The sequence below is a fragment of the Nylanderia fulva genome, unplaced genomic scaffold, assembly GCF_048542155.1.
Source record: "Nylanderia fulva isolate GAGA-0341 unplaced genomic scaffold, ASM4854215v1 Scaffold14, whole genome shotgun sequence".
Classification (NCBI taxonomy): Eukaryota; Metazoa; Arthropoda; class Insecta; order Hymenoptera; family Formicidae; genus Nylanderia; species Nylanderia fulva.
Window position 1 is genome coordinate 4,305,310 of NW_028189622.1, and position 14,753 is coordinate 4,320,062.

General features: G+C 33.3%; 1 long non-coding RNA gene across 2 annotated transcripts in view; it reads right to left on the minus strand.

The window, feature by feature from the left end:
* The window catches only part of LOC114929307 (uncharacterized), a 245,511-nt gene that overhangs the window by 218,723 nt on the left and 12,035 nt on the right, over window positions 1-14,753 (minus strand). For both annotated transcript variants that reach the window (XR_014924140.1, XR_014924139.1), the window contains exon 3: window positions 862-1,109. This is a non-coding gene — a long non-coding RNA (uncharacterized LOC114929307). The remainder of the gene's footprint in view (window positions 1-861; window positions 1,110-14,753) is intronic.

A 14,753-nucleotide genomic window follows, 5' to 3' on the forward strand; every position in this document is an offset into this window, starting at 1 on the left:
TAGATTAAAGAGAAGAATTTTAAGAGCTCAGCATAATGCACTTGTTGTTAACTGATAATAATTTTTATATGATTATTAATTATCGCAACATTTATCCAATAACTTCAGACTAAACTGGTAGTCTCTTAATATAATATCTTCAATCAATAATTTTTAATGTGATAATTCACGAAAATAAAATTCTATTTTCATCTCATTTTATAAAATTCAAATAATATGAAAATAATGAAAAATTATGCGTCATTACCATGTCAATACCATTATGATTGTCATTACCATAATGATAGAATTAATATAATATTTTATTTAAGATATTTCAAGATTTATCTCTTGTTCAATAATACACTGCCGAATTTTAATATGAATAATTATCGAAATTACTTCATTGACATTGATTGCGATTTTAATTGCAAGAGTTTAACGAAGTCAATTACTGTATGTATTGCATATTTCTGAAAATTGTTATCTTTTACATACACTTATATATAAAATGTTAAATTTTTTTGTACGTTGCTTTAAAATTTTGTTGCAAAATCTGTAAATATGATTTATTTATGATTTTCTTATTCATTACAAATCTTTCTATGAGATAAGCAGTTCCATTCCTGTCTATGAGATAAGTAGTTTTGGAAAAAAGGACTTGCAAAATTTGTGTCACCACGAAGTGGTGCATCCTCATGCTTGCTTACTTTCGGACGTTGCTTATGCGACATAGGCAACTTCTCCATGAAATATATACCGACCCACACATGCGTACACAACGCCCGTTTAATATTCAATATCTACGCCACCGAGATCCAAGATTCCGAGCTCGAGATATTCATTCCGCTGTATGTGTTCGTGCGAAGGATAGGTACTTACGTATCTGCTCGATTACGTATGTGTGCCGGCGTTCCGTCGTAAAAAGTCGTCCATGCTGCAGACGCGACTTGCTTTTTATTCGGCTCGGTAGATCGCTTTTTGAATATTCCGCGACGTACGTGGATCGTCGTATATGTGGCTTGTAGGCAGGTGTTACGGAATCGCAGCAGCGCACACATATAACCGCGAAAACAGAGTGATAAGTTGCCAAGCGCAGCCGTGCCATCGTTCACGAAGGATTTTGCGATCTGTAATTATATAACATAACAATATAATGTAAAAAAATATAATTTTTAACCAGAATATATATATATAAAAAATATTATATAAAAAATCGTATTAAACGAGATATCTGTGTTAAGACATGAGATATGTCCGACTATACAGTGTCATTTCTACTTGCGGGTTGCATATATGATGATCTTGTTCTACTTGTTTTTCTATACTTAATCATAAATTAATTTGTGTATCACAAATTTATTTGTATGTCATAAATTCATATCAAAATTATCTTAAGAAATATATTCAGATCGATCTGGTGTTGAATGCAATTAAAGTTTCGTTGAATAAAGATAATCTTTGAAACACATTAAAGCAAGGCATAATAATAAAATGTAAATGTGATTTCTAACTAAAATATACATATAAAAAATGTTATACAAAAATCGTATCAATCGGGATAACTGTGTTAAGGCATAAGAGATGTCTGACTATACAGTGTCATTTCTACTTGCGAACCGCATTTATGATGATCTTGTTCTACTTGTTTTCCTATACTTAACCATAAATTCATTTGTGTATCATAAATTTATTTGTATATCATAAATTCATATCAAAAATATCTTAAGAAATATATTCAGATCGATCTGGTGTCAAATGCAATTAAGGTTTGGTTGAATAAAGATAAATTTTGAAACACATTAAAGCAAAAGATAACAATAAAATGTAACTAATGTAATTTCTAACCAGAATATACTAATAAAAAATGCTATACAAAAATCGTATCAAACGGGATAACTGTGTTAAAACATAAGAGATGTCTGACTATACAGTGTTATTTCTACTTGCAGGCCGCATATATGATGATCTTGTTCTACTTATTTTCCTATACTTAATCATAAATTTATTTGTGTATCATAAATTTATTTGTATGTCATAAATTCATATCAAAATTATCTTAAGAAATATATTCAGATTGATTTGGTGTTGAATGCAATTAAAGTTTCGTTGAATAAAGATAATCTTTGAAACACATGAAAGCAAGGCATAATAATAAAATGTAAATGTAATTTCTAACTAAAATATACATATAAAAAATGTTATACAAAAATCGTATCAATCGGGATAACTGTGTTAAGGCATAAGAGATGTCTGACTATACAGTGTTATTTCTACTTGCAGGTCGCATATATGATGAGCTTGTTCTACGTATTTTCCTATACTTAATCATAAATTTATTTGTGTGTCATAAATTAATTTGTATATCATAAATTCATATCAAAATTATCGTAAGAAATATATTCAGATTGATTTGGTGTTGAATGCAATTAAAGTTTCGTTGAATAAAGATAATCTTTGAAACACATTAAAGCAAGGCATAATAATAAAATGTAAATGTAATTTCTAACTAAAATATACATATAAAAAATGTTATACAAAAATCGTATCAATCGGGATAACTGTGTTAAGGCATAAGAGATGTCTGACTATACAGTGCCATTTCTACTTGCGAGCCGCATATATGATGATTTTGTTCTACTTGTTTTTCTATATTTAATCATAAATTCATTTGTGTATTATAAATTAATTTGTATATCATAAATTCATATCAAAATTATCGATTTGGTGTTGAATGCGATTAAGGTTTAGTTAAATAAAGATAAATTTTGAAACACATTAAAGCAAGACATAACAATAAAATGTAAATAATATAATTTCTAACTAAAATATACATATAAAAAATGTTATACAAAAATCGTATCAAACGGGATAACTGTGTTAAAACATAAGAGATGTCTGACTGTACAGTGTTATTTCTACTTGCAGGTCGCATATATGATGATCTTGTTCTACTTATTTTCCTATACTTAATCATAAATTTATTTGTGTATCATAAATTAATTTGTATATCATAAATTCATATCAAAATTATCGTAAGAAATATATTCAGATCGATCTGGTGCCAAATGCGAGTAAGGTTTAATTGAATAAAGATAAATTTTGAAACACATTAAAGCAAGGCATAATAATAAAATGTAAATGTAATATCTAACTAAAATATACATATAAAAAATGTTATACAAAAATCGTATCAATCGGGATAACTATGTTAAGGGATAAGAGATGTCTGACTGTACAGTGTCATTTCTTCTTGCGAGCCGCATATATGATGATCTTGTTCTACTTGTTTTTCTATACTTAATCATAAATTCATTTGTGTATCAAAAATTTATTTATATATCATAAATTCATATCAAAATTATCGTAAGAAATATATTCAGATCGATCTAGTGCCAAATGCGATTAAGGTTTGGTTGAATAAAAATAAATTTTGAAACACATTAAAGCAAGACATAACAATAAAATGTAAATGTAATATCTAACTAAAATATACATATAAAAAATGTTATACAAAAATCGTATTAATCGGGATAACTGTGTTAAGGCATAAGAGATGTCTGACTATACAGTGTCATTTCTACTAGCGGGTTGCATATATGATGATCTTGTTCTACTTGTTTTCCTATACTTAATCATAAATTCATTTGTGTATCATAAATTTATTTGTATGTCATAAATTCATATCAAAATTATCTTAAGAAATATATTCAGATCGATCTGGTGCCACATGCGATTAAGGTTTGGTTGAATAAAAATAAATTTTGAAACACATTAAAGCAAAACATAACAATAAAATGTAACTAATGTAATTTATAACCAGAATATACTAATAAAAAATGCTATACAAAAATCGTATCAAACGGGATAACTGTGTTAAAACATAAGAGATGTCTGACTGTACAGTGTTATTTCTACTTGCAGGGCGCATATATGATGATCTTGTTCTACTTATTTTCCTATACTTAATCATAAATTTATTTGTGTATCATAAATTAATTTGTATATCATAAATTCATATCAAAATTATCGTAAGAAATATATTCAGATCGATCTGGTGCCAAATGCGATTAAGGTTTGGTTGAATAAAGATAAATTTTGAAACACATTAAAGCAAGGCATAATAATAAAATGTAAATGTAATTTCTAACTAAAATATACATATAAAAAATGTTATACAAAAATCGTATCAATCGGGATAACTGTGTTAAGGCATAGAGATGTCTGACTATACAGTGTCATTTCTACTTGCGAGCCGCATATATGATGATCTTGTTCTACTTGTTTTCCTATACTTAATCATAAATTCATTTGTATATCAGAAATTTATTTGTATATCATAAATTCATATCAAAATTATCGTAAGAAATATATTCAGATCGATCTGGTGCCAAATGCGAGTAAGGTTTAATTGAATAAAGATAAATTTTGAAACACATTAAAGCAAGGCATAATAATAAAATGTAAATGTAATTTCTAACTAAAATATACATATAAAAAATGTTATACAAAAATCGTATCAATCGGGATAACTGTGTTAAGGCATAGGAGATGTCTGACTATACAGTGTCATTTCTACTTGCGAGCCGCATATATGATGATCTTGTTCTACTTGTTTTCCTATACTTAATCATAAATTCATTTGTGTATCATAAATTTATTTGTATATCATAAATTCATATCAAAATTATCGTAAGAAATATATTCAGATCGATCTGGTGTCAAATGCGATTAAGGTTTGGTTGAATAAAGATAAATTTTGATACACATTAAAGCAAAAGATAACAATAAAATGTAACTAATGTAATTTCTAACCAGAATATACTAATAAAAAATGCTATACAAAAATCGTATCAAACGGGATAACTGTGTTAAAACATAAGAGATGTCTGACTATACAGTGTTATTTCTACTTGCAGGCCGCATATATGATGATCTTGTTCTACTTATTTTCCTATACTTAATCATAAATTTATTTGTGTATCATAAATTAATTTGTATATCATAAATTCATATCAAAATTATCGTAAGAAATATATTCAGATCGATCTAGTGCCAAATGCGATTAAGGTTTAGTTGAATAAAGATAAATTTTGAAACACATTAAAGCAAGACATAACAATAAAATGTAAATGTAATATCTAACTAAAATATACATATAAAAAATGTTATACAAAAATCGTATCAATCGGGATAACTGTGTTAAGGCATAAGAGATGTCTGACTATATAGTGTCATTTCCACTTGCGTGTCGCATATATAATGATCTTGTTCTACTTGTTCTCTTATATTTAATCATAAACTCATTTGTGTGTAATAAATTCATTTGTATCTCATAAATTCATATCAGAATTATTGTAAGAAATATATTCATATCGATCTGGTGCCAAATACGATTAAGGTTTGGTTGAATAAAGATAAACTTTGAGACACATTAAAGCAAGAGAGATTCTGTTTAAAATTGGAACTTTTGATAAAGCGCGGGGCATTAGCTTCACTGCGGATCCCTTTCTGCTAACTAAACGAATACCACGATGAAATCGAATTACAATAGCAAATTCGCTGAATCGCGAAGAAATTCGGTCGCCGATAATCGATCTATCTCGCTGCGCCGCGCAGTCAGAGCATAGTTGGCCGATACTGCACGCTCGGCGATATTTCAACGGCATATCGCAATATTGTACCGTCAACGTTTATCCCAGCGTAGCGCGATTCCGTTGGTAATCATTTCTAGTCGAGCAAATATCGCTCGGCGGAACAGTTCATTCGCAACATTTCGACCCCAGAGAATTTAATCGTTAATATTTTCGGAAGCGCAAAAAAAATCCGTCACATCGCGTAAATAAAGTTTTGCATGTATAATGGATTGTAAAATATCCATAGACGATAAAAGAAGCAGACACACAGAAAAGAAAGAGAGAAAAAGAGAAATTAACTCCGTCTTGGTATTAAATTTAAATTTAAGAATATATATATAAGCGTAACATTACAAATAATTAATAATTTTTACTTCAATTAGATAAAATTGTAGACATCAAAATATATAATTTTTTATTTTTTTCCTCTAAAAAAAAATTAAATTTTGAATGTACCACATGGAATCTGTATTTGCATTGCTAAAACATACAAAAAATAAAAAATAAATTTTTTTATCAATTCTATTGTAATATCTTTTAACATTTTTCTGAATAAATATTTTTTATTTAGTTATACAGTACAGTTATCCCGTATAAATATATGTGCATGAATAATTTTATATGATATTATTAAATATAATTAATAACACGATTGTATAAGAATGCAGTATAAGATAGCTGCAATAATGTTTGTGTCGTAAACAGCAGCTGTTGTTGTGGACATGTGCTCCTGTAAATATTGAATTATATTTGCTTATATTGGCTTTAAAATACGATTGATATATAGAAATTGAATGAGATTTTTTTTAATTATAAAAATCAAAATGTTGCTGGGAGAACTCTAATATGCGATTAAGAATAAAACGTCCGTCTAAATAATCAATTAATGAAAATTAATTAATTAATAAATAAATAATGAATAAAAATATATGTAGATAATCGAATATATATATTAAAATAGTATAAAATAGTATATTCGATACATTTCGAAATTAATCTCTCTTTGCCTTTAGTGTTTATGAAGCATCGATATTTTCTACTCTGCTGCCTTCCAAATGATATCTAATCTAAACGAAAGGATAAATTTTTGCAAACTCGTATCTATTCGTCTATCTACTCGATACTTCCTTTACTTCGTAAGCATCCCTAGGTGCAACAGAGGTGGGAGCCGAGGCGCAATTCGCTGCAATATTAAGTAGATTCGTCGCCGGATATCGAGAGTAGCGAGCTCTCTGAAGAAGGGTAGGGACGAAGGGTTGAATCTAGAGGGCAGAGGCCGTGTACGTAGGAAGGTAACCTGTATGCTGGACATGTGCGACCCGCACGACTTCTGTTACAGAGAGACGCGCCAAGCCTCGTGCCACACGTATACTCTGATATTTGGTGATCCTGAAGCGCACATACACGCCAACGCGAGCGGTCAATCGCTAGATGGGTGCGCGAGTTTGTGTTGGGGTGTCACTTATGCTACTCACGAATGTAGGGTCGACAGCTATTGGCGAGCGTGCAGCAGTTACCGTTGAGGGAGAGGGACTTTTGGATATCAATTCTGCGCGCGATTGAATTATAAAATCTGTTTAACAAGTAAGATAAATGGTTGCGATCGTTATAAATATCAATTTGTGTGTTGCATAATAAAAGCTTCGTTATTAATGACATCGAAGGTTTATCATCAGAAAATATATGTGATTTTAATATACGAGTATATATATATATATATATATATATATAAAATAAATAAATACATATATGTAAAATAAACAAATTACATTGCTACGCGAAGAAGATGCGAATGAAGGCAGTGTAACAAAAGGAGCGAAATATTTATTTAAATAAAAGCACCAAAGATATATATATTTGACGCGCGCCGGCGCGCAACGTTGTAACGCGGTATTTGCGATATCGGGCATAATTCATTATACCCAAGAGCTCATTACTTCCCGTATCTAATAACACGTCCACGACCGGCACGTACAACGACCCGCGCATCCTCCACACGGATCCTCCGGACTTATATCCGTTACACGGCTGCCGTCGTCGTCGTCGTCGTCGTCGTCGTCGTCATATGGCGCGCATACACTCGCCGGATAGTCTGCGGGCTACACTTCCGAGGTAACGATCGTTTCCACACAGTGTAGTCTTCGTCGATATCGACGATGTTGTTACCCGCGCCGGACATTGCCCACGCCAGCCACGTACGTGTGTGTAGCCGATTTTCGGGGATGCGTGTTCGTGCGAGCATCAATCGAGCCTCGCTACAAGAGACTACAACCACCCTTCATGCACGTATCTTCGTTACTGCCTCCTGTTTTGAGATGCGCGTGTATAGAGTCTGGTAAGTTTACGTTAGATCTAAACGAGTATTCCTAATTTAAATATAATGATCATAGCTACAGCATCAAACTTGTTTCAATATTCATTACATTGTTCTTACGATATAATGTTATAAAGTCATAGAGGAACATATTTGATATATAGAAAATATATATGTATGTTGTTATTTTCAAATAATTATAGCTGCAGTTTATAATATTTTTCTAAAACTTTTTTTGTCTAATATTTTTTTTTCTTTATACTTGACGAAGACTTTCTTGCTTGAACTTGGTAGTAATTTGTCTTGTGATAACGCAAGATGAATTTCGCTGACTGATAAATCGAAACAGCCGTTTTACAGACCATCTCCGACTTCTCTGTAATTTCTGTTAATCTTTGGCGAGGATCTATCTTCAATGCGGAGATCCGTAATTCATTTTCGTCATGCTGGAAAAGCGTGGCGGATTTGTTTTACTCGTTAGACCGAGCCACCCTCTAATGGAGCTTAATAAATCATCTTTGACATGCTCGGCTTGTGTAATAACGAGTCCGATATTTCAGACTTGAGATTTTACTAATGCAATATTCAATGATTTGGACACTAAGTACCAACTAGTACAAGAATTTCACAGAGATGGCATTTACAATCTCAATTTGTTAATTCACTTATATATATATATATATAATTTGACATATTATCGTTCACATTTAATACGAACGAATTTATAAATCTCAAAAAAAGAAACATTGTCGACCTAAATCTGACAAAAGCAGAATAAAAATGTACATGTAGATTTTTATCCAAACGCGAAAAATGTCCACAGTTAAATATTTTACAACTGCAAAGGTCGGACGCGCTTGTAACTTGCTTAATTTTTAAAACTACTTAAAACTTCGAACTCTGCCTGCTGTCAAAATTCTCGCTCTAAAGCGAGATATCGCGGCAGAAGTTCATCGTTTAGCGCGGTCGAAAAATTTTTTTTCCCCGAGCATCACATAAAATTTCCAGACGTATGTACTTTCTTCACCCCCGCCACCCCTGCGTCGGTGTGTATTGTTCGCATCCCTCGATGGCGCAGGCTGCATGTTAAAAGGACACACGGAAAGGCTACCACCAACACCGGCGAAGGATATCGGCGCGCTGGAAGGTCCCGTAAGGAGCCGTCGTAAAATGCACGATTCAACGACGCCCGGTCCCGCCTTGAAATATCCCGCAGCCTCCACGGAATCGCCGTAGTATAGTCGTTATCCCCCACGGGAAGCCGTGGAAACCTTTGAAAACCCGCGGCGCATTCTTATTCTCTCCTTCTCTCGCCCCCGATACGTTACATTATAGCGTTTCTCCGCTTCTTTCATTCCTCACGCGAGATATGCGCGATTTCGCACGTAGTTTGCGATTATCTTTCTCTCCCGCGATGTCACAGGGAGACATGTTGCAGTACGCCCGATAAAAAGTACAAAGTTTTGCAAGTACGAGGAGGTCGCTTTTCATCGGCACAAAAATATCAGAAGATCAATATGCACTGCCGTCATATGATAAAAGCTTGCGCATCAGATGCATCTGTTATTTTCGTATATCACATTGATCGTGGAACATTTTTTGTAAGTAGATAGATATTGTTTTGAAAAGTGAAGTATATAAATATGAATGAAATTCGAATTTAATTGCATATCAGTGAATATATAGAGTACGCTTGTTTAACTCCTTTCGCGATGCATAATCATAAATTGTATAGCAAACCACTTCTCTCAAATATTTTAACAATGTATGTTCAATTATATCTGTTGTATGCTAATATTTGAATTTCATTATCGTAGTAGTTTTTTTTTTAACTTGCTGAATTATGATAAAAAGAAAATTTAAGTTAGATTTACTGAAAGATGGCACGTACAATTAATAATAATTTAAGTATAATTACGTGATTCAAAAAAATATCTTGAAATATTTATATTCGAAACTTCCGCTTTGATAATATCGAGTCGAGCTGTAATTACCAAGATTATTCGCGCGAGCATCCATCTTTTAATTACAAGTTAAGAAGATAAAATAAGAATACAGCATAGAGAATATTTTATGCTTGAATTCAAATTTAAATCTATAAATATTTTATTAAATTCTTTAAGGTAATATTCAATTATACGCGATAATTTGAATTTCGGTAATAATTTAATTCTATAATCAACTAATGTGTGTGTAATTCGAGATACTCTTCGCAAATATAGAAAGTAGCATGTTATAGTATTGCTAAATCATTATCTTGAAAAATACACAGGTTAAAATATAGAATTTAATTACCGTTTTACGTCGATATCATTCGTTTTTTCTGTCGACAAACATACCGAATACACTTGCATGATACCGTCGATTTTTTCCGCGCGCAGAAATATACGGGCCGAAAGTATACACCGCGGCGCGCGCATGCTTGCCTACTGTACTAGTTTAATTAAGTAGTTAATTTAGTCGACACGAGGCATAGAACAGAGGGTGGCCAACAGAGGCGGTCGTTGTTTTGCCGCAGCGAGGGAGCAGCATCGGTTGTTTTGTCACGTGTGCAGTGATAATTTGATTGTGCTTAGAGGCCGGATATGATGTCACGCGACATCACTGTACCCCAAAGCAGTTAATGTGAATGCAGTTTCCTGCAGGCTGCCTGCGCAGTCAAATTAACGAGACGCGGGGATAATCGAACCGTCTATAACGAAGCGAAATTAGGAGATTACCACTTATTATGGGGGCACAATGAGCTAGTTGCAATTTGTCAGCTTACGTGGCGGTCGTTGTAATATGCAATGGCAATCAACGACGACGTCCAAAGTCGGACCGCAAATTTCGTACTGTTACGTCACGTTACGGAATCCAGAAATTATCAATTATCGACGGCAGCGAACCGGTAGGCGCATCGCGCGCACGTGTGTATTGTGCGCAGATTTTATTTCGCTTTTATTAAAGGACGGTTATTAATAAATTTTCCTCTGTACTGATCGAAAGTATATATCTGAATTAATGATAAATCCATTTAATACCAAATAAACACGATAATAATCCGAATGAAATGGCATCAGCGTAAGGGGTTTTAAAATACGCGCTATTTTAGAATCATTTCACGTTGATTGCAATTGTTAATTTCAGTATCACTATAACATAAGTACTACGATTAGATTTAACAGCAGTGAAATTTATCCGATTTGCAATACGTTTAAGGGGATAAATTTTTAAGCGATTGGTATTATCGGATAAATAATGTACAAAACTCGAAACGCGCGTTAATAAGATCTTTAAAAATGTGAAATTAAAAAATATGTGTAACATATTAATAAAAAATGTTCAAGTATTCTGTAACACATTAATTATATGCGCTTAGCTTTGTGTTTGTCAACTTACAGTGTGTGAATTAAATAAATCATTAATTTATTTATGATCGTGCTTATGGCCAATTAATGTCGCCATAAAACGTTAATTATATTATAACTAATATCTTTAGGCTCTTGATAAGAGATAGCAAATACAGTAATGAACGCTTTGACGGAAACTGTCAGGGTAGTAAAATATATCGACACCAAAGCGTATGTAAAACGAGACCACACGGCACTCGCTGTGGAAATGTAATAAGCGAAACGTTAGAGATGGTGGCTAATTAACATTTTCCTAGGGGTCTAGATCTAGCGTAATGCTCATTAACATTTCCACATTGACACATCGCAAGTAAACTTTGGAAAATACAGCGAAATCAGAATCGTGCAAAACACATAACGAGACGAGCGATCTTAATTTCATTAACGCATTGCAGTTAATTACGCAAAGGTACTCTTAAATAAAATACTGCATAGAAAGAGAGATAAGAGAGAGATTTGATGAAAATTACAGCTATTAATAAAAAGCGTTTGAGTTATAGTTATAAATAAGTAAAAGTATCGAAAAAACACTAAAATTAGAAAATTAAAATTTTATCTAAAATGTTTTCGAGATATAAAAATAGTTTCAATTTAAGTAAACTCTATTATCAGTTTTATCATTCTATATAAAAGACTTTTATCTAATATAAGTGTTCTAGTTGCGTTCGACTGCTTTCTCAAGTATCCGATAATTATCGAGAGAATTCACGATTCTTTAAAAAAGAAATTCTTTCTCTTTCCTGGAAAACGCAATAGGGTAAATCAGGCGGATCGATTTTATGATATTCCCGCGATCGCAAATAAAATTATCGCGTGATCGCGTGACTCTTGCAGCCGCATCGGCCGATAGCGGCAATAATCGTTAGTGCATTCGTAGCATAGGATCAACATTGGCGTTCACTTTTTGCACGCGCAATCCACTCTACGAATCCAATCAAAGTAATTGATTAACGTCCGCACAACTGCGATACGACGAACTACGTGCGAACAGACTTATCTATACCCTCATAGCGTAATTAACACCAAGCCGCTGTTCAACTAAACTATCTACATCATGCTATTGCGCCCGGAGGCGCGAACGTTCATATCGGTGATGAGAGACTCCTGAATATCTCGATAAGTTGTGCAAATGTCGAAATATTACGACTCAATAAGATGGAGAAACCGATTGTCATCATTTGTCATTATTATCATCATTAATAATCAATATTAATATTCAAATATCACCGTAATTATACTCACTTCTTTATCTGCTACGTCATATAATATCTCGCTAATTTTATTAAATTATTATATTCTATATACTTTAACGTATATGAATTTTATCCGCATTACAGGAATTTCTAATATCCGTGTAATATATTGCAATTTTTAAATCTTATATTTTTTTAAATATTTTTAATAAAATCATAATTTATGATTTAAAATATAAGAATTGATAATCCAAGAAAGATCTTAAAACTGGTTTATTCAGAAATTTTCCAAAAGTTTCCAACGTAATTACTACTGTGTAAAAATAGAGTTGAATAAGATAATCGTTATCTTTATAAATAAAGACTCAAACTATAGAAGGATTAAGAAGAGTGAATAATGCTAACTCAACATTCATTCTCTACGTTCTGCCACAATTTCAAAGCTGGCGCAGCGTAAAAAACCGGACGAACGTTTTTAAAAACCACAGATTAAAGCGCGCCGACGGCAAGAATCATTTTCCATAGCAGTACTCGTTAATAATCGAGTTAATTATCACGAATGAACGTAACATCACGTGCGACAAGAGGACCCGGAATAATCAATATGAAATTATGAAACGCTTTTCGCAATCGTCACACAGCGATGTTGGCTATGCCGCGACGTTGATCCGCGTGTAATCTCATTATAATCCCTTCCCGTACGTTCGTATTCGAAAACGATTAAAATGACATAATCTGCGAACATTCTGAAATACAAATAAAATTACTTTTTATAGCCGTCTTGTAGAATCAAACATCGGAATCTTAGGAGAATTTTTTTATCAAATTTTATAAATACAAAAACTTTTATATTATTTCTTTGAGAGAGAGAGAGAGGAATGTTCAATTCAATTATATTATGTAAAAAAATTATATCGCAATAATCTTCGATGGAAAGATAAGAAATAAATGATATCTTTGATCGCACAAGGTAATAATAAATATCAAAAAGTAAAAACATGAATATTTTCATAGAATCATTATCATCGGACGGGCAAAATGATGTTTCCTACAATGTTTCGCAGTGTACGTTTCTTAAGCGATATTAACCCTCACGGTAATAATTATCCGTTAACACGAGATCACGGTTTAATAGAGTTCCATCGCATAATATTTAAATTCTCGTTACGGCTCGTCGGGCCAAGCGAATTTCGAGATCATACTCGCTTCAATTATCGGACGGGCGAAACATCACGCGGCCGGCGTCTGTCGCGAACCGCTGACGTTAAAATTATATCCATCTATATATCGGACCCGCCCTTCGAATTCGTCGCGCACCACCGGCCCCGTCGCCGACGCTTGATCCACGTATAATTTCATAATAATCCGTCTCTGTGTACATTCGTCCACTCGAATGGGGGCGAAACGGACCGAAATCACGTATCACGGGTCGATCCGCCGGCTGAGTTTACCTTAAATGAGTCCGCTGAATCGGTTATTGTCCGGCGGGCTGTGTCAATCCGGTCGCGGTGCAAATGAGAAATTCGTTTCGGTCGGCGCAGTTTGTTCATCGGGGCAGAACGAGATTCCCACGGTCGCGCGCGGCAAGAACGTCCTCTATGTGTACCGAGACCGGATATGCGAGGAGAGAGATGAGGAAAAGGGTGTATTGTCCCCTCGACATTGCGGTCTCCGATGGTTATTAAAACAGAGATGATTAAAACGTGCCTCGTTAGAGCGGGATGAGAGGGAAAGCACCCCAGTTTCGCATTTTATACTCCTTTCGTGTTCTCGTACGAGAGGACATCCTGCTGACTTAACAACGGAATTAATGACGCTTCCGGTTGCGACTTGATCTCTCTTGAGCTCTGGATCGAACGATTTGAAAAAAGAGAAGATGCGCTCCTGGCGTGCATTTTGTTGCAAGCTGAAATGTTTTGCATTTTAAAGGGCAACGCGTCGCGAAGACGCGAGTTTTGTATGAAAGCAATCATGCTTTTTCACGTCGAAAATGGAAGAGAGAGAGATAGAAAACTCTTAACTTTTTCCAGAAAATACCATTTACAATGTCTCGTATATACCATAAAAATAAATTATAGATACAATTTGTGACATAGAATTTTTCTATCACCAAGATAACATCTGCTTGCTATAAGATTTAAAATATTGGAAAAGGAAAGAGAGTATCGCGCTTGATTTTTATATATACATATTTTTATGATATGAACATTTTTGCTACGTTAAAATCTGCAAAATTTTA